The sequence below is a fragment of the Bos mutus genome, chromosome 23 (genome assembly GCF_027580195.1).
Source record: "Bos mutus isolate GX-2022 chromosome 23, NWIPB_WYAK_1.1, whole genome shotgun sequence".
NCBI lineage: Eukaryota > Metazoa > Chordata > Mammalia > Artiodactyla > Bovidae > Bos > Bos mutus.
The window spans coordinates 10,032,394-10,059,329 of record NC_091639.1 but is presented as its reverse complement, the minus strand read 5'-3'; the positions used below and the strand labels follow the sequence as shown (position 1 = coordinate 10,059,329).

General features: G+C 47.1%; 1 long non-coding RNA gene across 1 annotated transcript; it reads left to right on the top strand.

Moving 5' to 3' along the window:
- Positions 1-295: 295 nt before the first annotated feature.
- On the top strand, positions 296-25,541 carry LOC138984904 (uncharacterized). The gene is made up of 4 exons (XR_011462147.1): positions 296-497; positions 15,742-15,883; positions 21,989-22,249; positions 22,848-25,541. It is a non-coding gene; the product is annotated as an uncharacterized lncRNA (long non-coding RNA).
- Positions 25,542-26,936: the final 1,395 nt, after the last annotated feature.

The window sequence follows — 26,936 nt, the reverse complement described above, 5'->3', positions numbered from 1 at the left end:
TGATGAAGCTCAGGATAAAAAATTAAAATTAAAACAAGAGCTAGAGAGGTGGACAAGATGGAGTGGCAAGCTTTTGTTATCCGTATAAAGGTTTCAAATATAGCTCTTCTCGAGATATGAGCAATCCTTCTTGGCTTCCTTAAAGCACATCCTGGACGCAAGGCCAAGAAACTGTTTCCTTCCATCACTGAGACAGAACATCTCGTGTGACAACACATGCACCCTCCCCCCAACCCACCTCCCACATGCTGAAAGTCAGAGCTCAGACTCACACTGCCCGCCCCCGCGCCGGACACTAACGACTTGGGAATCACTAGGAGCAGAGCCTGGCATGTGCGGGAGCCACCCTAAGAGAAACTGTCCCAGAAGAGAGGTGCTAACTAGGTGAAGACATATGACTCTGAGCTCCACTTCCTGATTCTAATGGAGGGAGAGTCTGGCATGGAGCCAGGAAGCAGAAAAGGCATGAAAGGAAGAACTAATTTGGAGCTGGCGCAGTGAGTGTTTTCTGGCTTATTTAAACACGTAGATATAGAATTCAAGCAGGGAGGAGGGAATCTGACTACCAGATGGAGATGCTGAGTGAGGTAGCATGTCAACAATGAAGGCAGCAATGCCCAGGCAGGAAAGGAGACATTTTTGACAGCAGGGAAGCTATAGAGGGATCGATGCTTGGTGGATTGGGTGGGTTCCACTTAACCTCAGGATTTTATTTTCACTTAAATCTCGAGGAGGCAGAGGATGAGGTTACTGGCTTGACCCCGTGTTAAAGGAAAACCACAACTCAGTCCTTTAAGGATGACTAAGGAAACAAGTCAAGTAGCTAACAAACAGGCAGATGTAAGACCTTGGAACATGAATGTACTGAGTGCCTGGTGTGAGGCAGAGGGAGTGTGCTGGAGTACAGGGAAGCACAGAGGAGCATGACAGCATCCTGGCCTCAGGGAACAGCCATTCTGGTTGCTGTTTAATGTCCCAAACACAGGGAGGTGCACAGAAGGCAGAGAAGGTCCGCAGGTAGCCGTGATGTGGCGGAAAGCTCCCAGAAAACCAGTCGTGCAACATCTCTCGGCAGTTTGCTTGCTTGGGGACCTGAAGCGAGTCTCTGAAATTCTCCTTTTCCCTTCTGTAAACTAGCGGTTCCTTCGAGGTCACACTGAAGAGTCACGAAGGCAGTGTTACAGGGTAACAGCGTGCTGGAGGGTGGAGGAAGGGCTTGGAGCCGTATTCTACCAGCTACCAACCCACATGTGGTAGCTCTCAGGGGATGTGACTTTCCCTGGATAAAAATGTGGCAGGACAGGCAAAACCACTGGGAGAACTTAGAGGCAACAGTCAGAGAGAGGGCTTCCCTGGTGGCTCAGTGGTAAAGAATCCGCCTGCCAGTGCAGGAGAGACGTGTTGGATCCCTGATCCGGGAAGATCCCACATCCATGGAGCAACTAAGCCCATGCACCACAGCTGTTGAGCCTACATTCTGGAGCCCATGAGCCACAACGACTGAGCCCACGGGCACAACTGCGGAAGCCCACACACCCTAGAGCCTGTGCTCTGAAACAAGAGAAGCCACCTCAGTGAGAAGCCTGCTCACCACAGCTAGAGACTAGCCCCTTTCTGCAACTAGAAAAAAGCCCGCATGGCAACAAAGACCCAGCACAGCCAAAACTAAATAATAAATGAATATGTGTGTATGTACTCAGTCGCATCTGACTTTTTGTGACCCTATGGACACATGGGGAAGACCCAGGGGAGCCTGGATCCCACCAGGCTGCTCTGTCCATGGGCTTCTTCAGGCAAGAATACTGGAGTAAGTTGCCATTTCCTTCTCCAGGGGATCTTCCTGACACCCGCAATCTCTTGCACCTCCTGCAATGGCAGACAGATTTTCTTTACCACCAAGCCACCTGGGAAGCCCAATAAATAAATGAAATTGTTTTTTAAAAAAGATGTTTAAAAAAAAGAGAGAGAGAGAGAGTATGCATCCACCTCCAGCCTAGTTCTATAGCGTCTGGAATTCATTGCTTCTCCCTCAATGTGATTCCATGATTCATGCTTCTCTGGATGTGATGTCACGTGCTCTCTGCTGTTCATTGCACTGCATTCCAAGGGTGGCGGAGGGAGCCTTTCCAATGTCAGAGAGCTTGGAAATGAGTCCTTGGTTTAATTTTAACTCCTTCTATAAACCGTGGCCTGATTTGAGGAAGACTCCGTCTGCGTCTGGCCAGACATCCCTGCCCCTCCATCGCTTCCTTCTCTTCACCCCTTTCTCCTGTGCTCAGGCCGACCGTCTCGCCTGTATCGCACATATGGACTTTGCAAATAAGTGTGAGGTGATTTGTGAGCTCATCTAACTTGAGAAGAAAGAAAGTGTGTCAGCAAAGCCGAACAGCCAGCCAAGTCATGAGCCCCTGCAGTTGGGGAGCTGCCTGCTCCTCTCAGGCAGTGAAATGTTATCTCGGCAGGGGGATGGAGTCCAGGCAAGGCCAACAGATCGGCCAGAGAGCCCCTTCTTTCTCTCCCAGCCCCAGATTCTGCTGTATTTTTGTTTCCTCCTTGAGCAGTAAGTCAAATTCCCTCTCTTCTTTGTATAAATTGAGTGACGTTATGGCTGAGGGAACTGCCCCCCTTCTTGTTCACGGCTTTTCCCCTTTCCCTTCACCCACCATCAAGGAGGCTGGATTTACAGATGGGCAACACCTTGCAGAGGTGGACACGACTGAGCGACTTCACTTTCGCTTTTCACTTTACTGCACTGGAGAAGGGAATGGCAGCCCACTCCAGTGTTCTTGCCTGGAGAATCCCAGGGACGGGGGAGCCTGGTGGGCTGCCGTCTATGGAGTCGCACAGTCGGACACGGCTCAGATGATAAGGAATTTGCCTGCAATGCAGGAAACCTAGGTTCGATCCTTGGGTCAGAAAGATCCCTTGGAGAAGGGAATGGCCACTCACCCCAGTGTTCTTGCCTGGAGAATTCCATGGATAGAGAAGCCTGTCGGGCTACAGTTTATGGGATTGCAGAATCAGACATGACTGAGCGACTTTCACACACACACACACACACACACACACACCTCACAGGGGAATAGAAACCACCCTTCTCATTGCTCAGATGCCGACAAAGGCACTGAACGTTCCACCGGGAGCCCCCAGATGATGGATGAATCCCAGTTAGTGAGCCACATGGTGGCCGTGGGTGGAGGATGGGGGTGAAACAGAGGGAGTGAGTGGAAGAGTCCTCTGAGGACAGATGGAGGGATGGCGACAAGCAAGGGTTAAAATGGCCGGCCACATTTTGACTGAGAAACATTAACTTAGGGCTGCTGCTGCTGCTGCTAAGTCACGTCAGTTGTGTCCGTCTGTGCGACCCCATAGACCGCAGCCCACCAGGCTCCGCCGTCCCTGGGATTCTCCAGGCAAGAACACTGGAGTGGGTTGCCATTTCCTTCTCCAATGCAGGAAAGTGAAACGTGAAAGTGAAGTCGCTCAGTCATGTCCGACTCTTCGAGACCCACCAGGCTCTTCCGTCCATGGGATTTTCCAGGCAAGAGTACTGGGGTGGGGTGCCATTGCCTTCTCCAACTTAGGGCAGGGGTCAGCAAACTTTTTCTGTAAAGGGCCAGGTAGTAAATAATTTGTTCTCTTTGTGGGCCATGCGGTCTCTGTCCCAACTACTCCGTGGTCGTAGGGCAAAACTGGCTGCAGACAATTGGTAAACGAATGGGCGTGTATCTCTGGCCCCAATAAAAGATGGTTCAGAACAAGAGGCGGCAGGCGGGATTGGCTCGTGGGCTGCAGTCCGTGTGTGCATTTAGCCAGCTATCTCGGGGAGAGGTGACCTCTGCCTCCTTCACGTGGCTCTGCTTTTTCCACCCTGCTTCTCTCTTGGTACCGACTCTGGGTGTTGGACCAGGAGACCCCCTAAATGAAAGCCACTGGGCTGGTGACTTCAGGGCTCAGGATTTTATTGATAAACCCCCCACCACAGGACAGGTAGAGAGTGTAGGCACTGAAATTCAGTCAGCGGAGGTGTTAGGAACTCCCTTAAGCAGTTTGGTATTAGGCTTCTCTGGTGGCTCAGTGGTAAAGAATCCACCTAGCAATGTAGGAGACAGAGATTGGACCCGTGGGTCAAGAACATCCCCAGGAGAAGGAAATGGCAACCCACTCCAGTATTCTTGCCTGGAAAATCCCATGGACAGAGGAGCCTGGCAGGTTACAGTCCATGGGGTCACGAAGAGTTGGACATGACTTAGCAGTTAAACAACAACATAGATATTATAGAATTCTATTTTCTGCCTCTTTTCCACTTTCCAGGTCTGAATGTTGACACTCTGACTTCAGCCTCTATATGTGTCTTATATTTCCTATTGTAGCTTCTATTCCTTATCCATTCTATGCTTTCAGGAAGGGCTCCTTAATCTAATACTCCACCCCCTGGGTTCACTCCTTAACTGCCCTCTGTCCACCACTTCCCCTTCCATTGGGCTCCTTCATCCAGCCTGAGAGTGAGCTCAGTGATACAAGCTAGACTCTGCTTGGGTTCAAATCCCAGCTCTGCCTGTAATTGTCGACCAGTTAACCAATTCGTGCCTCTATTTTCTCATCTGTAAAATGGCCTTAATAATAGTACCCAGCCCATGTTGTGAGAAGTAAATGAATAGCCTGTATAGAACATTTAGAATAACAGGATCACCAAACCTATAGTGTTCTCATGTGTAGTGCTTCGATTTCCTTATTTTTCTTCACAATTTTTTCACCATATTTTATTGATAATATAAAATGGATTCTGAGTGGTAAGAATGATAATGACTGCACAGAATCTGGAGTTATCACTGGGTGACAGAAACTTGTCTTCAACCCGTAGGTATGTGGGAGGTCTTAGGTTTTTCATGATCAGTTGAAATCCTAGCCCTTTAATACTTTGGTATCAGATGCTATTTGTTGTACAAATACCAGTTTTTTCAGCATCAGAACTCCTCAGGGGTCTAGTTGTGGTCAGATGAGCTCACGGTGCCCCTGGGAATACCAGCTTCTATTTTCTAGTGCTGTGCTTTGGGGACAGTCAAAGTCCTGCCTAGGTGAGCTTAAGGGGAGAGGTCATGAGCCCTCGGGGATAGCCCTGGTCATCCCAGGACCACCGGTCATCATTCCACCAGAAACCTCTGTGGTTTGGTTGAACTCTAAGCCCTTCCAGGGACTGCACTGGAAGGGGGCCATCTCCAAGGATTGCTCACCAGCCTGGGGGGGATGGGGGTGTTGGGGGGGCAAGCCTGAGGGCAGCTATGTAGCCTTAATTCCACTCCCCCCCACCAGGGTTTCTTCTGCTCAAATAGTAGCCCCGCCCCAACACCCCAGAGACCTTAGACAATAGGCACCAGTACCCTGCAGCCAATTTCTGTGTGGGATGGGTGGTCAGGGATTGTCCTCAGGCTCCTGGGAGGTGTGGTGGAGGCAGGGAGACCAGAGCAGAATTTTTAAAGCTTTCTTCCATCCTCTTCTCTCACTGTCCCTTCCAGCCACCTTCCTCAGCCCCACATCCCACATTCACACTGATTGAAGACAGGCCAGTGACTCAAGGTTCTGTGCGGTCATTATCATTCTCACTGCTCAGAACCCAGCTTTCCCTCTTGCTGCTGTGGTTTCTCAAGGGCTGATTTTGTTGGCAGGAGCCTGCACACTCTGCTAGTTCCCTATCTAAGGAAGAACCAGAAAACAGAATTGTAGAGTCTGAGAAAACTGAGATGCTGTCCAGCTTTCCGTCCTGGGTGTGACTCTCCCATGATGGCTCCAGTGAAGTGTCATTTGGGCTCAAACAGTGAAGGGATGGACCCGCTCATTTTCAGTGACTTGTATCTGAGACATACCATACATACGGACGAGTGCTAAGACCTAAGTGCATTGCTCGATACAAGTTACAAGTTACCATGCTCAGTTGTGTCCAACTCTTCGTGACCCCATGGACTGTATGTAGCCTGCTAGGCTCCTCTGTCCATGGAATTTTCCAGGCAAGAATACCTGGAAAATACTGTACCAAGGTGCCATTCCTTTCTCCAGGGGATCTTCCCGACTCAGGGATCGAACCTGCGTCTCCTGCATCTCCTGCATTGGTAGGCAGATTCTTTTCCATTAAGCCACCTGGGCAACCCTCACAAAAAGAATACATCCAAATAATCTGCACCCAAATTTAAAAATTCTACAAGTGGGTTGTTCATTTTCACATCACTGTTAGGAAAGTCTCCTTTATTTTAGCTAAGAGTTTCCTTCTTATAATTTCCACCGATAGTTTCAGCTCTATGGAGTTACACAAAAGTGCAATATTTTCTCACCATTAAGTATTTAAATATTTATCTTTCCATCAAGTTTCTCCCCCCGCCCGAAGTTAGACAATCTTATTTCTTTCAAGCAATTTGTCTGTAACAAGATGGTATTGCAGTGGTGACGTAAGGAGACGTACAAGGTTGAAGGACTCACTCATTTAGGCAAAGGGATGTTTGGAGGACAGATGTTTGGGGACTGGCCTAGAAGGAGGCAATAGAAGGAGAGAAACAGAACCAGCACTGTGTCTGCCAGCATAAGGAATCCAGGGCCTTTCTGCCGGGTCACACCAGGAAGTTTGGCAGCTCTGGGCTGCCAGGTGGGTGGGCATGGGGCAGAGAGCAAGCGAGGTGGACCTGCTACTGTGCAGCCTGAGGTCCTTCCAGAGGCCTGACACGGGGCAGTCATGGCCCAAGAAATCAGGGAGGTGTGATCAGAGCCAGCAGTGGGGAGATGACAGCTCAACTGAGGTGGAGCTGAGAGAGCTCTGGCTACTTCCAAGACTCCACAGCCATGCATCTGGAAGCTGAATATAGAAGCCAGTTCTCTGCAGTTCTCACTGGACAGACTGGCAGAGGGAATAAAGCATTCAGGATTGGTGGTGACACGGAGGAGATCTGTAGACCTGGGTAAGGGAAGGACTGATGCTGAAGCTCCAATACTTTCGCCATCTGATGTGAAGAGCTGACTCGTTGGAAAAGAGCTTGATGCCGGGAAAGACTGAGGGCAGGAGGAGACGGGGCAACAGAGGATGAGATGGTTGGATGGCATCATGGGCTCCATGGACAGGAGGCATGCTGCAGTCCGTGGGATCGCTGAGTTGGACATGACTTAGTGATGTAACGACAAAAAAAAAAAAAAGCATAATTCATTACAGGTGTCCAGATATAGGCTGAAGGTTTATGTGGAAAACAAGAAGTCCAACTCTGAGCCCCCTTCCACAACTGAGGCACCACAGGCGGGCCCTGGAGCCATGAGTAAGGACCGAGCGCGTGTGCAAAGGGAACCTGTGAAGCCTGGGAGCACTGGATCCATGTGCTCTTTGGGTTTCTTCCATTGTCCATAGAGGCCCCTCCTCTTTTTTGAAATTAATTAACCCATTTGGCTGTGTGGGGTCTTGGATGTGGCTCGAAGGATCTTCTTTGTCTCATGTGGGATCTCTCGTTTTGGCTCATCAGACTCAGGAATTGTGGCGTGAGGGTGCCGTGGCGCATGGGATTTTTAGTTCCCCAACCAGGAATCAAACCGGTGTCCCCTGCATTGCAAGGCCACTTCTTAAGCACTGGACCGCCAGGGAAGTCTCAGGCCCATCCTTTTAGCCTCTCTTTGTGCAGGCTTGGAAAGGAGAGTGTGGAGTTATCTCAGCTAAAGGGCCTCAGGAAAACTGGGGCCACCTTCTTTTTCTCTTCTTCCTCCTCCCTCTGTACTTTTTTTCTAACGTACTGAGTCACTTGAATAAAAAGAATGAAAAGGGTGAAAAACGAGCCCTTTAACTTGTGTGCTCCCTATTACCCGTTGTATCTATGCTTACATTTATGTAGGTGTTTGCTATGTTCCTTTTTATACCCTTCTTTAATTCAACTCTTGCTCTTTCTGTGTGCAGGAAATAATGGAAAATAAAAGTAGGTGATTAGTTTCTGCCACGTACAGAGACCGCCCCTGCATTTGCCACGACGGGCTGTGTTTATAGTTTCTCCTGTGTAGACTTTTGGTCTTCGACCTCCTGAGTTGCAGGCACTTTTGCTCAGAAGGAGTTCATCTGTTTCCTGTTGCCGTGTGCAAGTTTCGTGGCTCTTTTTCCCTAGGATTCCACGGCCGGCCATACAATACCAAAAAGCATCGGCTATGGCTTATCCTAAAAGACTGCCAGAAGGAAAAAGTGCTGGTGGAGAAAAGAGAGGTTATTTTGCCTTATTGCAATGAGGGGGAATTTCACCTTGACAGAATCTAGAAGCATCTCAGAAGGGAGAAGTCAGGGGAAGGTTACTAGGGGTAGATTACTTAGGCTTGCACTGAGTAGCTTTACGGTGGGTTTTGCAAGGCAGGGAACTAGTTGGGATTAGGCAGAATTTCAATGCACAGTAGCTATGGGTTGGTAGGCACAGATGTGAGTATCTAAAAGTGAGCTTTGATGAAGAGACTGGTAGTCTTGATAAGTTAGCCATTTTATTTGAATGTTATTTATGTATTTAAAGTTTAGTTCATGTGCAATGTTATGTTAGTTTCACATGTACAACATTGTAATTCCATATTTTTATAGATTATACTCCATTTAAAATTATTATAAAATATTACCTATATTTGCTATGTATGATCATCTCCACATAGATGCAGAAAGAGCATCTGACAAAATTCAACACCATTCCTGATGAAAACTCTCCACAAAGCTGACATAAAAGGAACTTATCTCAACCTGATAAAGGCCATTTATGACAAACCACAGGTAGCATCATATTCAATAATGGAACGGTGAAAGCTTTTTCTTTAAAATCAGTAACAAGACAAGGATGCCCACTCTACCACTTCTATTTCATATAGTATTGGAAGTTCTAGTCACAGCAACCATACAAGAAAAAGAAATAAAAGGCATCCAGCTTGGAAGGGAGAAAGTAAAACTGTTACTATTTATAGATGACATGATACTATTTATAGGAAACCCTCAAGTCTCCACCAAAAAACTACTAGAACTAATCAATGAATTCAGTAAAGGTGCTGGCTACAGAACTAATATGCTCGCTATTTTAGTAGTTACACTGTCTAATGTGCCAGGAGCAAGTATTTATTGATAATTTAGTAATTTTTGCCTGGTTCCAGCATTATTCAGCTCAAAACCAGGAAATTATGCTTTATCCCAGAACCGTTTAGCACAAGAATGGAAAAATATGTTGTTAGTTTTTTATTCTGTTGTATTTGAACATTTTGCTTATACTACAATTGAAGCATACAGAGAAAATACGGTTTCAATGTTTTGCATCTAACTATTCTGCTCTTCTGGATGAGTCAACTATTGGGGACATAACAACAAAGTCAACGGTGTAGTCATTTAAGTGTGTGTGTGTGTTAGTTGCTCAGCGTCTCACTCTTTGCAACCCCATGGACTGTAGCCTGCCAAGCCCCTCTGCTCATGGGATTTTCCAGGCAAGAATAATACTGGAGTGGGTTGCCATTTCTTTCTCCAGGGGATCTTCCCAACCCAAAGATCGAACCCACATCTCCCGCATTGGTAGGTGAATTCTTTACTTCAGAGCCACCAGGGAAACCAGTATGAATTTCAGGGAGACAAAAACATTCTGACCAAATTACCCTGCCATAGGGCCTCTAGATTAGACCAACTTGCTTCAAGATAAGCTTCTGTACTATGGAAATAAATGAAGACCAACCTGATGAGAAAAGCAAAGGCTATTTATTTTGAGCTTGGTATGGATCAAGGGAGTCAGCACCATCACTTGCATTTTGGCAGACTCAAGGGCAGGCAGAGGAGTAGGAAAGCTTGACAGTGGGAAAAAGGGAAGGCAGGAAACGTGTGCCCTGATTGGATATGTTGTGGGGAAGCTGGAGACAGGCAGGGCATCCTATGTGATTGATTGGGGGATGTGTGCATTTGATTTTTTCTGATTGGCCCTAAGATGGAGGTGGGGACAAAGGTTAGGAAAGATGTCAGTTATTAATCAAGTACTGGCCATTTGGGGCTGATTATTATAGAAGTTATTGTTCAGCTTCCTGGAGTCTCACTAGGGATAGCAATCTGGCTTCCTTCCCGCAAGACTGACTTGTATTAGGCTGCCTGCCTAGGCTGATTATCGTAGATAAGGAGTTGGCCTTCTGGGCAGATTTTAGGTCAGGCTTCTATTTTTAAACATGGCCTAACTATTTCCTTTGCCAACAAAGGCCCATCTAGTCAAAGCTATGGTTTTTCCAGTGGTCATGTATGGATGTGAGAGTTGGCCTATAAAGAAAGCTGAGTACCAAAGAATCGATGCTTTTGAACTGTGGTGTTGGAGAAGACTGTTGAGAGTTCCTTGGACTGCAACGAGATCCAACCAGTCCATCCTAAAGGAAATCAGTCCCGAATAGTCATTGGAAGGACTGATGCTGAAACTGAAACTCCAATACTTTGGCCACCTGATGCAAAGAACTGACTCATTTGAAAAGACCCTGATGCTGGGAAAGATTGAAGGCAGGAGGAGAAGGGGACGACAGAGGATGAGATGGTTGGATGGCATCAGTGATGCAATGGACATGAGTTTGAGTGAACTCCGGGAGTTGGTGATGGACAGGGAGGCCTGCCCTGCTACAGTCCATGGGGTCGCAAAGAGTTGAACATGACTGAGCAACTGACCTGAACTGAACTGTTTCCTGTTGGTTTGTTCCATCTCTCACTACCATAAACAGTCTGACCTCATCTCCCAGAAGTGCAATGTAGACCTCGGCTCGAACTCCACCCCATCCTCCTAACAATGCTGGGCTCTTCTGTGTTGTCTCAGTGCTCTGGCCCTTGGTGTCAGCATCAATTCCTTTGGGATGCTCCTAAATCAAGCCCTCCCCCAACTGCCTTTATCCACTCATCATCTCCTGGACAGGAAGGGGAGGACTCATCTGTGCTCCACTGAGGCATCTCCTCCTCCCCTGGAGCAACAAGCAGGTTGTATCTCCAGGGGAATAACTTTTCTATCTGCAGGAGAACACTGAGATTCTGGGTGCTTCTGGTTGGTGCTTAGCAGGTCAAAGGAGGAGATAAAGGAATTCCCATGGATCTGAGGGAAAAAATGGTCTTTTTGCTATTGTCTTGCTTCAAAAAACTTTTTTTTTTAGATTTTGAATATCAAAAGCCTCAATATCAGCTCTTTCTTTCTCTTTGCATACTGTATGTAACATACCCACAGACCTCTGGACAGATGACCCTGGAATCAATTAGGAAGAAGGACCTATACTTGCAAAATCAAAGGGAAAATTACATTAATACTTTTCCAAAATATGGCTCTCATTACAGAAGATACTTTTCATTGTGTTCAAATAGAATTTTTTTGTCCTGCTTTGCTTCAGCTGGCTTTCTTTGGAGGCCCAGAGGTTAATAGGGAGAGAAGTGTAGCTATTTCTTATGCCCTGTTTAGGAATGATCTCTTCCTCTTCATTTTAAGTGCTGGAGTATAAAGTCTCTTTTATCCTCTCAGTATAGGGCTCCATCTTCTCAAAAGGGTCTCCATTGGCTTTTCTATTTCTTCTCCATAATTTGAGCTCCCTGCCCCCTCTTGCTTGAATATTAATGGAAAATAGATCTGCAACCCATAACTTGTAAGGATCTTGTTCATAGGGCTCCCCACCTACTCCCCAACTTTACTGCAAGCTTTTTAAAGTTTGTGTGCACATGTGTAATAATAAGCCCTGTATCCCCTTCTTGTCTTGATCACTCTTACAGACTGTGTGTAATAATACTTTTATATCTGACTTTGCCTGTTACTTCATTCCGTCTAGTTCTAAGCCATTATTTAACATTTTCAGAGGCTCATTATGACTCATTGGGCAGCCAAAGAAACATAATGAGTCCAAGATGACTGCACATGGCGGTGCTCCACAAATAGATATTAAACAGCTCATGAAATCTATAAATGTCCTTACTATCCTGGGTGCATTATAAAGCTATGAATCAATAATTCAGGCAAGTTTTTTCATCCTGTCTTTAAAATCTGACTTTTGGGATGTTTTTCCTTCTGGAAGTGGAAGCTATGTACATACTGGGGAAAGAAAGCTGGAGGGAAAGAAGGCTAGAAAGATGATGAAGAATACAAAGAAAAAAAGGAAGAAAGCATGACTTATTTTAATAGTATAAGCCCTTTCTCTCAGCTTCATGACAGCTGTCCACATAAGGAATAAAAAAAATTGGCACAACACAAGCACTCAAAAAGTATTTGTTGAATGAGCAAAGAAATTTTATGATTGTTTTGGATTGAGTTTACATTGGTTTTGATGATTACCTTTGTTGAATTACCTTACCTGTCTCTGAAATGATCTCTCCCTCTCATCATCTCCTTAGTTGGAAGTTCCTTACCTACAAGATACTTTCCAAGACTTGGCTTTGTTTTCCTCTGGGATAACTTTCCCACTTTTGTGTCCTGCCCCTTCCTTCTCTTCATCTCGCTATTCCCTCATCGACCTCCGAGGTACACACATCTCAAAAGTGGCCTCCATGTCTATATTAGCCAGTGTCCCAGCAGGAAACGGATGGACCCTCTGATCAGTCTAGACTAAAGGAGAGTTTATCGACAAGGGACTAATTATAAACTAGTGGGTGGAGTTGAGTGCAACCATAAGAACTGGTGTAGAAATCTAGGGCCAGCGGCAGCGGAGCTGTCCCCAGGGAGAAGGTGAGCTAGTGGGTAGGTCTGTTGAGGATGAGCAGTGGCTTTCAACTGAGCCATCCTTCCAGAGAGGGAAGGGAAGCCCTAGCTTCCCTAGTGGCTCAGATGGTAAAGTGTCTGCCTACAATGCGGGAGACCCGGGTTCAATCCCTGGGTCGGGAAGATCTCCTGGAGAAGGAAATGGCAACCCACTCTGGTATTCTTGCCTGCAAAATCCCACAGATGGAGGAATCTGGTAGGCTACAGTCCATGGGGTCACAAAGAGTCAGACACAACTTCACTTTCACTTTCCAGAGAGGGAAATAAACGTCCTTGAACCCCCTCTCTCTCCCTCTGATCTCCTGAAGTGCTCTCCATTGACGGAAGCTTATGCGAGTTTTTTTTTGTTGTGGTCCCTGTAGGCCAGCCTCTCAAGGAAGAGAAAAAAGTGGTATAGAGGAAGAAAGACTTTTTTTTCTACCCTCTTAAGTTCTGACACAGTCTGAGAATGAAACCAACAAAAGACATATTAACAGGAGAAAAACAACACTTTTATTTGATGTTAATATTTTTACATGACACGGGAGCCTTCATAGAAAGGAAAATCCAAAGAAGTAGACAGGTCTGAGAGCTTATATGCCATTTCCTCAAAGAAAGATACATTGCGGAGATGTGACAAGACAGAGGAGAAAGGGTTTGGCCTAGGAGCAGTGAATTATGGGGAAGTGACTAGGAAATGTACGGGGAGCCCAATGGAAGATAAAGGTAATCCTAGTAGGTTTCTTTCAGATTCATCTCCGTATCAACTTCCCTTCTTGGGTGCAAGAATATTCACCTCTTCCTGGTGAAGGATGAGCACCTTTCTCATGGAAAATCTGGGCCCTACTTTCAGATAGAAAGAGGGGTGTGTGGGGAGCCCTTCCTGCTGCTGCTGCTTCTCAAAACCATATGCCAAAGGGACATATTTTGGGGTGGCCTACTCTGGTTCTCTTTAGTGAATCAGAAGGTACATGGTACCATTCTTCTGAGCCTCACAGACGTCCATGCACAGCTTTGGGATCCCACACCTCAACTGCTTAACCCTCTAGGGAATCCACTTGTTAGGGGGTCGGGGTTTTCATCATTTTATCCCATTCCCTATTAAGATGACTGGTGTGTAATACGGACTCATTCTCTAAAATGAAGTAACGTTTTGAGTGTATGTGGAGCCAGAATTGTTAGAAACCTAAGAGATGATTTTAACAAGTAGTCAGTTCAGAGCCAAATCCTAGTTCTCTTGATTCCCAGTCTTCCTCTCCTACTTCATTTTAACTGCCGTCTCAGGTTATCATTGGAAGGAGAATCCACACGCATTTCCCATAAAACCAAGAGTCTTATATTTTGGCAACAAGAGAGAGACAGCAAGGAGGGTTGGAACTGCCTGCCTCGAGTCCTTTGCCAAAAGCAATCTCGGAGCTCTCTGGATAAGCAACACTTTCAAACCCAGCAAAGTGGCAGGAGCTGGAGTCACGAAACAAAGTGCAGGGCTCAGGAATAACACGAACTACCTCTGGTGGTGGGTGGTGAGGGTGGCTTCCCTTTTAGCATCCTATTAGCCCATGATCTTTAGTTCCCAAAGTCTTTCTCGGTTCCAAACCCACAGGCGGGGATGGTGGGTGGGAGGAGGCTGGGTAAGATGTTCCCGAGTTGGGAGGCAGAGCTGCTGGTGCCTCCTCACTGAATGATTCAGCGAGGCACTGCTGCCCTATTGCTGTGTTCTTCCTGGGAAAAGCCACCCTTGCTGTGGAAGCGATTGCCTGCTAGAAGCACTCATCATACCACGTTGGAATTGTCTGTTTATTCATCTGCCCTCGGGGAACTGTGTGCTTTTGGGGGGCAGGGGTCACGTCTTTGTCTAGTCAAGCAGCTAATGTGTAGTCGGCACCCCACCCACCCCCCCACCCCCAAAGAACAAAGAAAGTTTGTTGGATTTGAGGATATGGATTCAGTGATGGGCTAGCTCCTAAGACCTGGCGTTCTTAGCGCTCACCTGACCCCCTAATCTGTCAAGAGAAGTGGTTCTATCAGTGTCAGCTGTCTGACACGATGACCCAGGAAGGTCACGTGCCTGAAACTCCATGTGACGTGAACTATAAAGGTCAACTGTAGCTGAACTGCCCAAAAGCCATCAGCTGATGGGATGACTTTGGACAAGTTAAACCACCTACGTGAACTTCGCTATTAAAATAAGAAGGTTGGAAACTGTGACTTATTAGGTCCTTTTCTTCTTTGGAATTCTTTAAAATTTCCCTGTTGTCAAACATCTGAACGTTCTTCTCTGACAAGACAGCAGCCAGTCCGTGAAGCTCCCCCTGAAAAGGATAAAGGGGGAATTGGCGGATTTGTGATCGTAACCAGTTCTGCTACTGCCAAAAGCAAAAGAGCGCTGGATTTTTTAGTTTCTCAGAAGACATACAATGTTTGAAAATCATCTTCCTTCTTGCATTTTCCAAAAAGTAAAAGTAGAAGAGCCATCGAATTCTGCATAGCTTGTCTACTTATAGACAGAATTTTTAATGCATGTTTTTTCTTTCCTAGAGGGGTAAGGGAGAATTCCCATAGCTGGAGGCGTGTGTCAGCCAGGGGACTCTGGGAGAAGGCGAGTGTGACTGTGGGGCTACGCTTAATTCATTAAAATGTGTGGTTTATGAAAATTGTTTTGCCAAAAATGAGCTTTGTGGGAAGAAGAAAGCAGCGGGGAGGACTGGGGTGAGGGGGAGGGAGGAATAAGAAGTGCCAAGAGAAAAGGGACTCTTATTTGTTGCTAAATGTTGAATCCCACATAAGAATGTGTCATGAGCCAATTCCAGGAAATTAAAATGCAAATTGGGGGAGTGTAAATCTATTAGGCTCAGATATTATGTGTTGACATTATCATTGTCCTATTTTTATACTAACAGTGAATATTCTCCAATGACTTAAGAAAGTTTGAGGAAAGTTCTTTTGAGTTCACCTCCCTTCTCATTTTTTATCTTCTATCAAATCAAATGGCAGTAATATAATGACTTTGTTCTTTTTTTCCCCTTTCTGTGGATACTGTGAGTTATTTCAGAAGCCAACTGCATTGGTGAGGGTAACACTAGCTGCTGTAACAAATAAACCCAACCTTCAGTGATTTACAGCAGGAGTCTATGTCTCATTCACAGAAGAGTCCAATGCAGATGTGCCAGGCGGGCACCAACTTCCTCAATGAGGTAAGTCAAGGATGGAGAGGCTGACATCTCATAGCTTTGCTGTCTCATAGGAATTAGATGTGCTTAGTATCCAGCCAGGGAAAGAAAAATTGAGGGTGGAGAAAGCTCTGTCTTCTTAATTGCTGTGGCTCAGAGTGACAAATCCTGATTCTACACATATTCCCTTGGCCCAACCCAGAGGGTGCTAGAAATAGTCGCTGATCGGATAGTATTTGTCCATCAGGAGCATTTTACTAGGGAAGGAGGAGCTTGAATTTTGACAGTCATTGGTGTTCTGCCCATTTATCTTCATTGCTCTCAGACTCTAAGAAAAATGGCAACACTTCCTTGTCCCTTGAGCGTGACTTTTTCTCTAAAGACCTTCAAAGCAGAGTCCTAATTCATCTTTTCCGTGAGATGGATGATTTGGAGGTGAATTCCCACGGGAGCACTACCAGCTTCACTCTGCATCTGCCTCCAGGCTTTCCCCTCATCCTGCTCCATCTCTTTTGGAATTCCACTTCCACCCAGGTACCAGGGCCCACCCGCAGTGGTTTCTCCTCACATTCTTTTTGCTTTTGCTTGTTTTCCTCTCCAGAGGTCTCCTCTCTCAGAGATATTTCTTTGAAAATCTTTGTCTTGATCAAAAGCATTTCAAGAATTGACAAACCAGTGGGGAGATAACTTCCCTTTAAGGAATCTCTTGATGGTCAGAGGCCCCAAGTCATACCCAGGCATGTCTGACTGTGCCTATACTCAGCAGTCACCAATGGGGTCCCCTTCCTCACTTATAAGTCAGGAAAGAACTATTCATAATAGTCTCAAACTGTAACCAATCAAACTGTAGCAATCAGAATCCAACAACACATTAAAAAGATCATACACCATGACCAAGTGGGCTTTATCCCAGGGATGCAAGGATTCTTCAATATCCGCAAATCAATCAATGTAATACACCACATTAACAAATTGAAAAATAAAAACCATATGATTATCTCAATAGATGCAGAGAAAGCCTTTGACAAAATTCAACACCCATTTATGATAAAAACTCTCCAGAAAGCAGGAATAGAAGGAACATACCTCAACATAATAAAAGCTATATATGACAAACCCACAGCAAACATTAAAAAAAAAAAAAACTGTAACCAACCCAAATGTCCATTAAATGGACAACAGAATGAATAAATATATTGTAAAATGGAATATTATACAGCAATGAAAATAAATGAACTCCTATTATATGTATACATGAAAAGCTTTCAAATATAATGCCAAGTAGCCAGACCAGAAAGAATATGTAAAGTACAGTTCTACTCAGTTGTGGCCTCAACGCAAATAAAACTGACCTGTGGTGTTACAACTCAGGAGTGGGCACCTTCGGAGGGAAGTAGTAATAATTGATGGAAATTTGCCAGGGCTTTCTTAGATGCTGATAATGTTCTGGTTGTTGAACAGATATGTTCATTTTGTGAAAGTTCATTGAGGTACAAACTTAGTGATCTATGTGCTTTTCTGTATGTATGCAATACTTCATTAGGAAAGTCTTAAAAGTCTATTGAAATTAAAGAAAAAAACTATTTTTCTTCCAACTAGCTGTTTCAATCCCAAAAGTAGGGCAAGACATACCAGCTGTACAGATTCTTAGGTGAGATTGCAAAACAGCTGTACATAGAAACAGCACTTGGAAATGTCCACACGAAGGCCCAGATGGCTTCAATGTGTTAAACTTTAAAGGTCATCAGGATGGGGGTAAGAGATAGGCAGTTTGGGATGGACGTGTACACACTGCTATATTTAAAATGGATAACAAACAAGGACCTACTGTACAGCACAGGGAACTCTGCTCAATGTTACGTGGCAGCCTGGATGGAGAGGAGTTTAGGGGAGAATGGATACATGTATATGTTTGGCAGAGTCCCTTTGCTGTTCACCTGAAATTATCATAACACTGTTAATCAGATATACCCCAATAGAAAATAAAAAGTTAAAAAATACGTCATCTGAGCTAGTGACCATTGTACAGAAGGAATAGTTTCTAGATACAACCAGAGAGGTTCATCTCAGAATTATCAGGTCGAGAGGACAGCACGAGGTCAAGTCAGAAGAACTATAATGCAATTCTGGTCTCTAGCAACAGTCCCACTTTGGTCTCCCTTTTCTCCTGCCAGTCTCCACGGTTACATCTCATGGGATGTGGTTTTACTCACGGGACACATGGCTGTCTATACCCAGTGGCTCAGACTTAAGTTCCCCTAGAGCTGGGCTGGGTTGATTGGATATTTTTGAAGCTCTATTGTTTTTAATATGCAGTAGCTGAGAACTCTATTCCTGAGCCCTGGAACTATCATCTTCATTACGTAAAGGGAATTTGGCCTCTCCAATCAGAGCAGAATGATTATTCAACTGCTTCATATTTTTCTCATCTAATCCTTGAAATCTTGAGAGGTCTCTAATTGAGACTTCCTAAATTCATTTCCTCTAAGTACTCCGCTGCAGCTAGAACCGTTACTGGGGCTCAGAATTTTCTCTGATGGAGATACAACTGCTCCTCTGTCGGAGTCTGGGGAGAACCTAACCTCAGTGCCCTGTTTTTCTAACCTTTGGTGGTTGAGAGAAGGCTGACAGGACGGCAAGGAGGGAAGGATCCACACATGTCACCTCGAGTGGAATTTAGAAAAAGCACAGACTTTGGAGTCAGACAGATCTAGGCTCAAATACAAGTGTCCAACAATCGCCAGATGCGCAAATGACTGCATCTTGCTTAGATTCAGTTTTTTCAATTATAAAATAAATTGTGTTTATTTGATAGAGACGTTGTATGTGAAACACAAAACAAGCTATGGAATGTTCCTAGTGCGATGACTGACCCAAAGCAATAAATAAGAAGAAGAATACTTAAATAGCATTTACCATGTACCAGGCATTGTTGTATGGGCAGTGTATATGTCAACTCATTTAATTGTCACAACAATCCTGTGAGATAAGTCCTGTTGACATGATCAATTTATAAATGAGGTGTAACTTGCCCAAAATGTCAGAGCAAGGCCACTGACCCAGGCAGCCTGGACCCAGGGCCCACATCTGTTCTTTTCCACTACACCAAACTGGTTTTCTGTCCCTAACGTGGAGAAATACATTATGGATTGTTCACTTAAAGAAACTCTTCTTTTCTCACCTTTCTCACAAATCTTAATGGCGTAGCTAATTTGTACAGTTTATGATAGAGAGATATTAAGGAGATCCCTATATGGTTTTCCCCTGGATCTTGCTTGAACCTCTTCAGTGAAAAGTTTTAGAGACTAGGACAGCTTTGGGGAGCTCGGCTATCCTCCACGAGCCCGTGCTATGGCATGCCGAGTGCTGTGCTGGGTGATGAGGAAAGAGCCTCCTCCCTCCTCACCCTTCCACCTCCTTCCTGTGGAAGCGCTGAGGAGCAAAGACCAGAGAACAGGCCCTCGGGCTATGGATGGGCCGCTGCTCCTGCAGCTGGGCCTCCTCGGTCGGCTTCAGGGAGGCTCATGTGACGCCCTGAGCGAACCAGCCCAGGGAGCCCCTCCAGCCTGGCCGTGCTCTGCTGGTTTGCTCCCGAAACAGCAAGCACACTGTTTCTCCTGGACGCACTTGCCAGCCGCAGCTCATGACCTTCCAGAAATTGCTTTGCTTTTATATAGCAGGCTTTAATTTTAACTCCCTTACCCGCCCGCCCCCCCCGCCCCGCTTTTTTTCCATCAAAAATTAATTAAAACACCATGGCAAGCACAGAATTCCCTCGCTCTGGCAAGAAAGGAAAGAGAAAGGAAAAGAAAGGAAAAAAAACATTTCATTGTTTGCCACACCTGGGTTGGCAAAGTCCTCAAGAGTTTTGCTGGAGTTGGCATTCAAGACAATCGCTTCTCCAACCCAAACAGTCCTGCTGAGGGTGGCCATGCCTCCTGGGCCTCCCTCAGATCTGCGGGTTGGGGGGGAAAGCCAGGCCCTGAAGGACATTCTTGGCCCAACCTGAATAAATGAGTGCCTACACAAAGTGCATTTTCTTGCTGCCCTCCACCCCACCAGCTTCTGTCTTCTCCCTCAGGCCACCTCTCTCCTTCCCAGGGGGCTTCTCCTTCCCTTAACACACCTAGGAATCATCCTCTCTACCCAGGTCCCAGCCCACCATGACCAGGCTGTCAGGCCTTGACAGGTGAACCTCAGCCCAAGATCTGGGGGGATGGGGAGGGCGTGCCTGACTCCCCTCTTCCTGGCTCTCCCTCCCCGCTCCCCATCCCCACACCCAAGCCCTGATATGGGTGGTGAGCGCCGAGACAGAATCACTCACAGGAGTTTGGAGTGTTTGCCTGTAGTTCTTCTGGCCCAAGCTGGTATTTTCGCGATGCTTCCGAAGTCGAGTTAAGACCAACAGTGATCACAGCAAGCCCAGTGGTACATTCATGTTGAAACCGACATTGGTGTTTCTCCTAAACTTGATGCTCTTGGAGTTTATATAAAAAGGAGGAAGGACAAGCTGGAGGAACTGGCATTCTCCCAGTTTGCTCCATTTTCTTCCCTGGTTGTGTAATGTTCATGGCTGCCTGCTCCACGGAGAAGCAGGAGTTAATGCCAAGGCTCAAAGGGCCCGGTGAGCGGTGGGCGGGGGGTGGGAGGGAGAGGGGCGGGGGGGGGTGGTGGGCGGAGCTGACGGCTCCCAACAGGGGAGCACGTGGGGCTTCTGTCCAGCTTTCTTGAACTACAGGACTGATTTTCTGCTGGAGTCCCCAAGAATCAATGAACCTATAGTCCTCCTTCCAGAAATTATCAGGCTCTGGGGAGATGATAAGAAAGGAACTGAAACTATTTTTGAAAAGTTTTCCAAAGTCAGTGAAGGCCACACAAGGCCCCCATTGCCTTTCATTTCTGCCGGGTCAAGGAAGGGAGAAACACGAGGTGACTGTGTGGTTGGAAGCTTTGGCCGAGGCCTATGTTACTCAGAGTTAAGACTTAGGAAGTAGAATGTCCCCGGGGGCCCTGGTGCTGACTTTGAGTCGAGATCTTACATGTGGAACAGGAAAACAGTTGCCCGTTATGCTTGCGCAACAGCAGCGTGAGAGAGTCTTTCACTCGAAGAATCTTTATGGGCTGATCTGAGAAGCCTGAACTTTAAGGAGATGACAAACGATGTGAGCTGAGGGGAAACTGGGTTGGTTCTGGGTGTCAACTACAAATTGGCACTTGCCGTGAGCACTTGCCATGTACCTCTCCAGGGATTAAGTCACAAGCTTCTGCTGCAACTGCTGACCTTCAATGGGAGGAGTTCGGGGTGGAGATCAGCAGTGAGGCGCTCTGTGCTGAGGGGGCAGAAACCTGGTAGGACAGGTCTTCAGATAGATATTTTCAGGAGCCAATTTCATGAACCCAATTCTTATATCTCCTCATATCTAGAAAAATGCCAAAATCCTTCAGGGCAATGACTGTTCCTTGTGACTAGCAAAGACTCCACAAAACTAGTAGAAACCTTCTGGAAAAATATGTGCTAGATTGCCCGTATTGCCCCTTCATCCAAATCACATGTATATTAACCTTGCCGCAACCTGCCTCTTCGGAGCAGTTTCTCAGAGCTATCTGAGGTACTGTCTCCTGGGCTGCAACTCGCATTTTGCCCCAAATAAAACTCAACTTGCAGCTCTCACTTTGTGCAGAATTTTAAGTCAGCCTGGGTCATGGAGCAAGCATTGCCCTGCATGCCTTGTGTTGTTCTTACTTAGGTTAGATTCACCGCAAGCATACACTGAGTGACTCATTTAAGGAACGTCCCCAGGAGAATCCGGTAGAAGGTTTGGGGAGTCAGGCCCAGAGAAGAAGGATACTAAGTAAGGGTGTAGCTTGGTGCAAAGCCCCAGAGAGGGAAGCGATGAGGGGCTGACCCTCTCTCCAGCCCCATGGCCCCTACCATGGTCCTGATTAGGACCCAGAGAAGCCGGAGTGTTTATATCCTACTTCCGCCTGTCATCTGCTGGTTAAGGGCTGTCACCCCTTTGTTGTCCAGTCGCTCAGTCGTGTCCGACTCTCTGCGACCCCATGGACTGCAGCACGCCAGGCTTCCCTGTCATCCCTGGAAGGATGCAAATTCTCGTTACTTTTCTCAAGCAGGCAAAGTAGTTCCAGATCCCGGAGGGTAACCTGCTGCCAAAGCGACAAAGGTCCTGCTCGGCACACCTGGAGCTGGAGCAGGAAAACGAGAAGGGAACCCTTGGGGGTGTGGCCGAGCACTGCCTGCGTCGGCTGTATCGTGTCTGGACCAGAGAGCGCTGGGCTGGCAGGTCATCACAGAGCAGGTCCAAGAGAACCCGGCAGGAGCAATCCACGGGGGCGCAGGGACAGGAGGCCCCACGTGGTCACTGGTGATTCGTGAGTGCCCCCAACCCTGCCACCAATCCCAGAGTTATTGTCAGCCTGTGGTCCCCGGGGGGTGTGCCAGTCATCTCAGCTTGTTCTGGTCCCCATGCCCCTGCTTGACTGCATGGAGGTGGGGGTCGTTGTGGGATGGTGGTGCATGAGCTGGGAAGCCACATACGTCGCCGTCATTAGCAACAGAGCCAGCTTTGCACAGAGACTTCTGAAGGCACATCCCTTGTCCCTAAACCTCAAGGAGGAGCCTGAAACACAGCCCTTGGCTTCTCAACTGTGGCCTGCCTCGAGGCGGCCTGCCAGCCTGCAGAGAAACAGAAATTAGCTGCAAAGGCAGCTCTGGGATCCGTTTTACCTGATACTGAAGTCTTTGGGAGACCGGTAGGGAGTCAGGGACGTGAGGCTACCACCCAGGGGCAGAAACAGCCAAACTCCTGGCTTTGTGCGAGTGCAAATCCCGCTGGTTAAGCCACACTGTCGCAGGCTTCCAGATCCTTGTCAGGCCTCTGCCTCAGACTAAAAATAATCTCTCGGATATAAACAAACGTAAATATATTTTTAACCCGCCTCAGAAAACCACCTTCCTGTTGGGTTTCAGGGCGTGTTCTCCACGTCAACCGGCAGATCACAAAAGCAACTGCAGCTCCTTGGAACTTTCCACCACAGATGGGCGATGGTGACCCCAGGTGACATCTGACTGCGATGACAAAGTGACTTGGGTTGAGAGATTAGAATCTCTAACTGCTTTGCGGTTTCAGAAGGCAAAAGGAGACAGACCTAAAAGAGGGGTGAGAGCTTAAAAATTCAGGGTGAATCGCTTCAGGACGATAGACTTGTCTGGTGGGTCATTCGTGTGGCTTCCTGAGGAAAAGCTTTTCAAGCCCCAGTTTGATACCGTTGAAATGGGCTGTGGAAACACAGGAAGCCCATCCCTCAACCGAGCAGCTCACTGGCAACTGCTTCCAGATGGAGTGGCGGTTCACCCCGTGAGGGCAGACAGACAGCGAAGGGAAAGCGGCCAGCTGACACCGATGTGGAAGACTGTGGCATTATAAAAACTGTATTCTGTCTTAAAGGCGTGCACAGGGCAGATGAGCCCTGAGTCACAGCTTATACCTGATGGGATAACACTGTGTTCCTGCCAAAACACTCATTCTCTCACTCCCTAATCGGACGCCGGGCACCCCTTCCTTCTCCTTGGCACTTCCCGCCATTCCGACGAGGAACTTCATTGCGGGGACACTGTGTGCTTTTCAGCGTGTCCCACATGGCCAGAAGGCAAGGCTAGGAATCGTTGGAAATATTTGTAGATAAAGAGGCCGAGATAGAAGGAGCCATGACATGTGCCCAAGGTCAGTGCTGGGTAAGCGGCAGAGGCATTTGCTGGGCACCAAAGGTAGGCCCTGTTCTGGTGATGACCTCAGGCTTCCTGTTCTTCCCATGAAATGGTGGAGGCTCGTCCAATGGAACGAGCACGAAGCCCGCTCAGGAGGGCAGAGCCCAAACTCCCAACCCCACCGCCTCCAACCTCTGCCGTTGGAACCGTTTGGGAGCCTCCTTCACCTTGGCCTTCTGCCTCCAACAGTGTCATTTCTCAGGGTGGAAAGAGGAATCCCTCCACTGTGCCAACATCACCACCCCCCACCCCGTACCCCCCGCATCTGCCTTCTTCTCACCCCGAAGAGGGAGCACAGAGGGGCAAGAGCGAGCCTGCCCAGAGACGGAGTTTTGAGACGTGAGGTAATGCTGGTTCCCCATCCATGGCAGGAACCAGAGGGAGCCTGGCAGGGGCCCTGAGGGAGCAGAGCGCCAGCCTGGAGATTTTCTTTATGTTTGGCCTGGAGGTGTTCCAACCTGAAACTCAAACGAAAGCTTTACAAATGTTCTGTTACCGAAGTGTGCGCGTGTGTACGTCTGGGGGGAAAGGATACGCGTAGAAGGATTTGAGGGGCGGGGAGGCCACTGCGAAGCAGCTGGACTCAACACCTATCCTTACCCGCAGCGTCTCCTGATGACCCCCGCTAGAAGGACAAAGCCTCACTACCCCAGCTCTTGGATTTTGTGCCTCAGTCACACACCAGTCCAGGGATGTGACTGGCACGCTTCGGTCCCAGCCATCCGCTTGTCACTAATGTGGTTGCTCACCTTCCTTCAATCTCCTTCCTTCTCTGACCCTCAGCCTGCTCGGTCATCAACTAGAGGCCCGAGGCAGACAGCAGGCATCTTTCCATTCACAGAGTGGTATTCAGACGCAATCAATGGCACATGTGATTTTTAAGCATCGGTCTCCCGTGCTTCTAAGACGGATTTGAAAAATGGGAAATGTTAAGGGGCTCAATGCATTCCTTTTTCTGTCTTTTTCAAAAGACCTTTGCTACTTCAGACACTGCCTCTGCGATGAGTACGTGTGTGTGAGAGAATATGTTTGCAAAACACACGAAACATTTGCGTATAATAGCATTTTCACAGCAGTGAGTATAAACAGGGCCAAACTTATCTTCTGCAAGTGATTAGGAGTGGCTTTTCGTGGGTGTCTCTGAAATGACAGATTGTGCAACTTTTAGAAAAAAAAAAAGTTTATAGGAAAAAACCCTACACAGGCAATAATATTTTGACCTTGAGGGGGAAAAATATGCTCATTTGTTTATAGAAAATAAACTCCCCTCCGAAGTTTACGTTCAGAAGACCCTTGGTTGGCTGCTTATAAATAAATTGAGAACAGAACTGTTGATTACTCAGTTTAATGTTCTTTTACTAAAGTGAAAATATTGTGCATAATTAGATTAAGAAGAGATTTCAGAAGAAAGGGTGACGATCTGAGTAATCGCGGAGTCAATACAGGCACATTTTGATTTTATTAGCCAGCTATTAGAGCCGTCTTTGGCATTTATATGTGGTGCGCAGGGCAGGCATGGAGCCGTGGAGAGTCATTTGTGTCCGCTGTCTGGACTAATTGAGCGACAATAATAAAACGCTGTTTTTAGATAAACAATGGGTGGCACAGCTCCATCAGTCCCCGCAGGGAGCGTGTTTATGTCTTTCAAAGAGCCACGGGCGGAGCTCGCCGGCCACAGTCATTTCACAGAGCAAAGTCAAGTCCTTTAAATCAACTAAATTGAACGCAGTTTTGAAATGGAAATCAGGGGTCCCAGTTTGGAGCTGCCTCGCTGTCAGTGGGAAGCTAGAGGCACTGATTGCCCTTTGGTCCTCTCCCAAGTCTTCTTCAAAGGAAGGAGGCCCCAAATGACATTAGCAACACAGGGGAATCAAAGGTCACGTATGATGTGTAATGTGTGGGTGCCGAGCAGCCTGACATGGAAATATCATCATAAATCCAGCTGCCCACTTCCATGCCGCCCTCCTTTGCAGAAAGTAGACAGGCCCATGACAGACGAACAGTCTGAGAGCTCCAAGAATTAAGTGGGTGAGTGCTGCCCCACCCAGGGCGCAGGCATTTCTCCTTGGGACCACGAGCTCTACCTCCATTCTCTGACCCCTTCAAAAAGTGTTCCTTCCTTCCTTCTCCCTCCACGCTCTTTAGACTGAAGAGTGTCTAGACATGAACCTCTGCTCTGTGTGGAGATTAAGATCTCTAGTTACAGACTAGGAACAGAAAAGCACTTGCAGACTGGTCTCCTGAAAAAGTCACTTTATCTTAACGCAGGCTCACACAACCGCCAGGCTTTTGTAGGCGCCAAGGGGTGGCTGGGAGGGTTTTAACACCTTTCTCTTTTCAGCCATCAGCCTTCTCCAAGCCAATTCAAACAACCACACCTTTGAGGGAAAAGCAGTGTGCTTGCGTGGCAAATACAGCTTCAAGATAGGTTTCCTGCACCCCACCAACTAAATTGCATGCATCTCTTTCCACTCTTACAAAATGTCATTGCCACCGCTGTGTTTTAAAAAGTTGGGTAGAGTCCACTGACATCTTCATTCAATAGCTCTTCCTTAAGCACCTACAGGACACCAGGTCCTGTGCTGGTTGCTAAAGAGACAGCCTCTCATAAGACCAACCCATGGAAGCTGAGGTCTTGTGGGGATACAGGGAGATAAGAACAATATGATAAAATACTGCCCTGGGGAGGCACTCGAGAGGCCATGAGTGGCTTCCTCTGTGTCTTAGCTCCTGCTGCTGTGATAAAACATCAAGGACTGGGCTTCTCCGGTGGCTCAGTGGTAAAGAATCCGCCTGCCAATGCAGGAGACATGAGTTTGATCCCTGATCCAGGAAGATCCCCCATGCCATAGAGCTGTGTACCACAACTCCTGAGCCTGTGCTCTAGAGCCTGGGATCCTCAACAACTGAACCCATGTGCCCCAACTACTGAAGCCCACGCGCCCTAGAGCCTGTGCTCTGCAACAAAAGAAGCTATCATAACGAGAAGCCTGTGCACGGCAACTAGAGTAGCCCCTCCTCACCGCAACTAGAGAAAAGTCCACACAGCAATGAAGACCCAGCACAGCCAAAAATAAATACATAACAATTATTAAGAAAAAAAAAAAGCAAAGCCTGAGTGGTTTAAACAACAGACATTGATTTCTCAGAGTTCTAGAGTATGTAAGTTCAAAAGAAAGTGGGGTGGGGCAGATTCAGTTCTCAGAGATATCCCGCTCTTACTCTTTTTGTAAAGGGCACTAATCCCATCATGGAGGCTCCACCCTCATGACCTCACCTGCCAAAGATCCA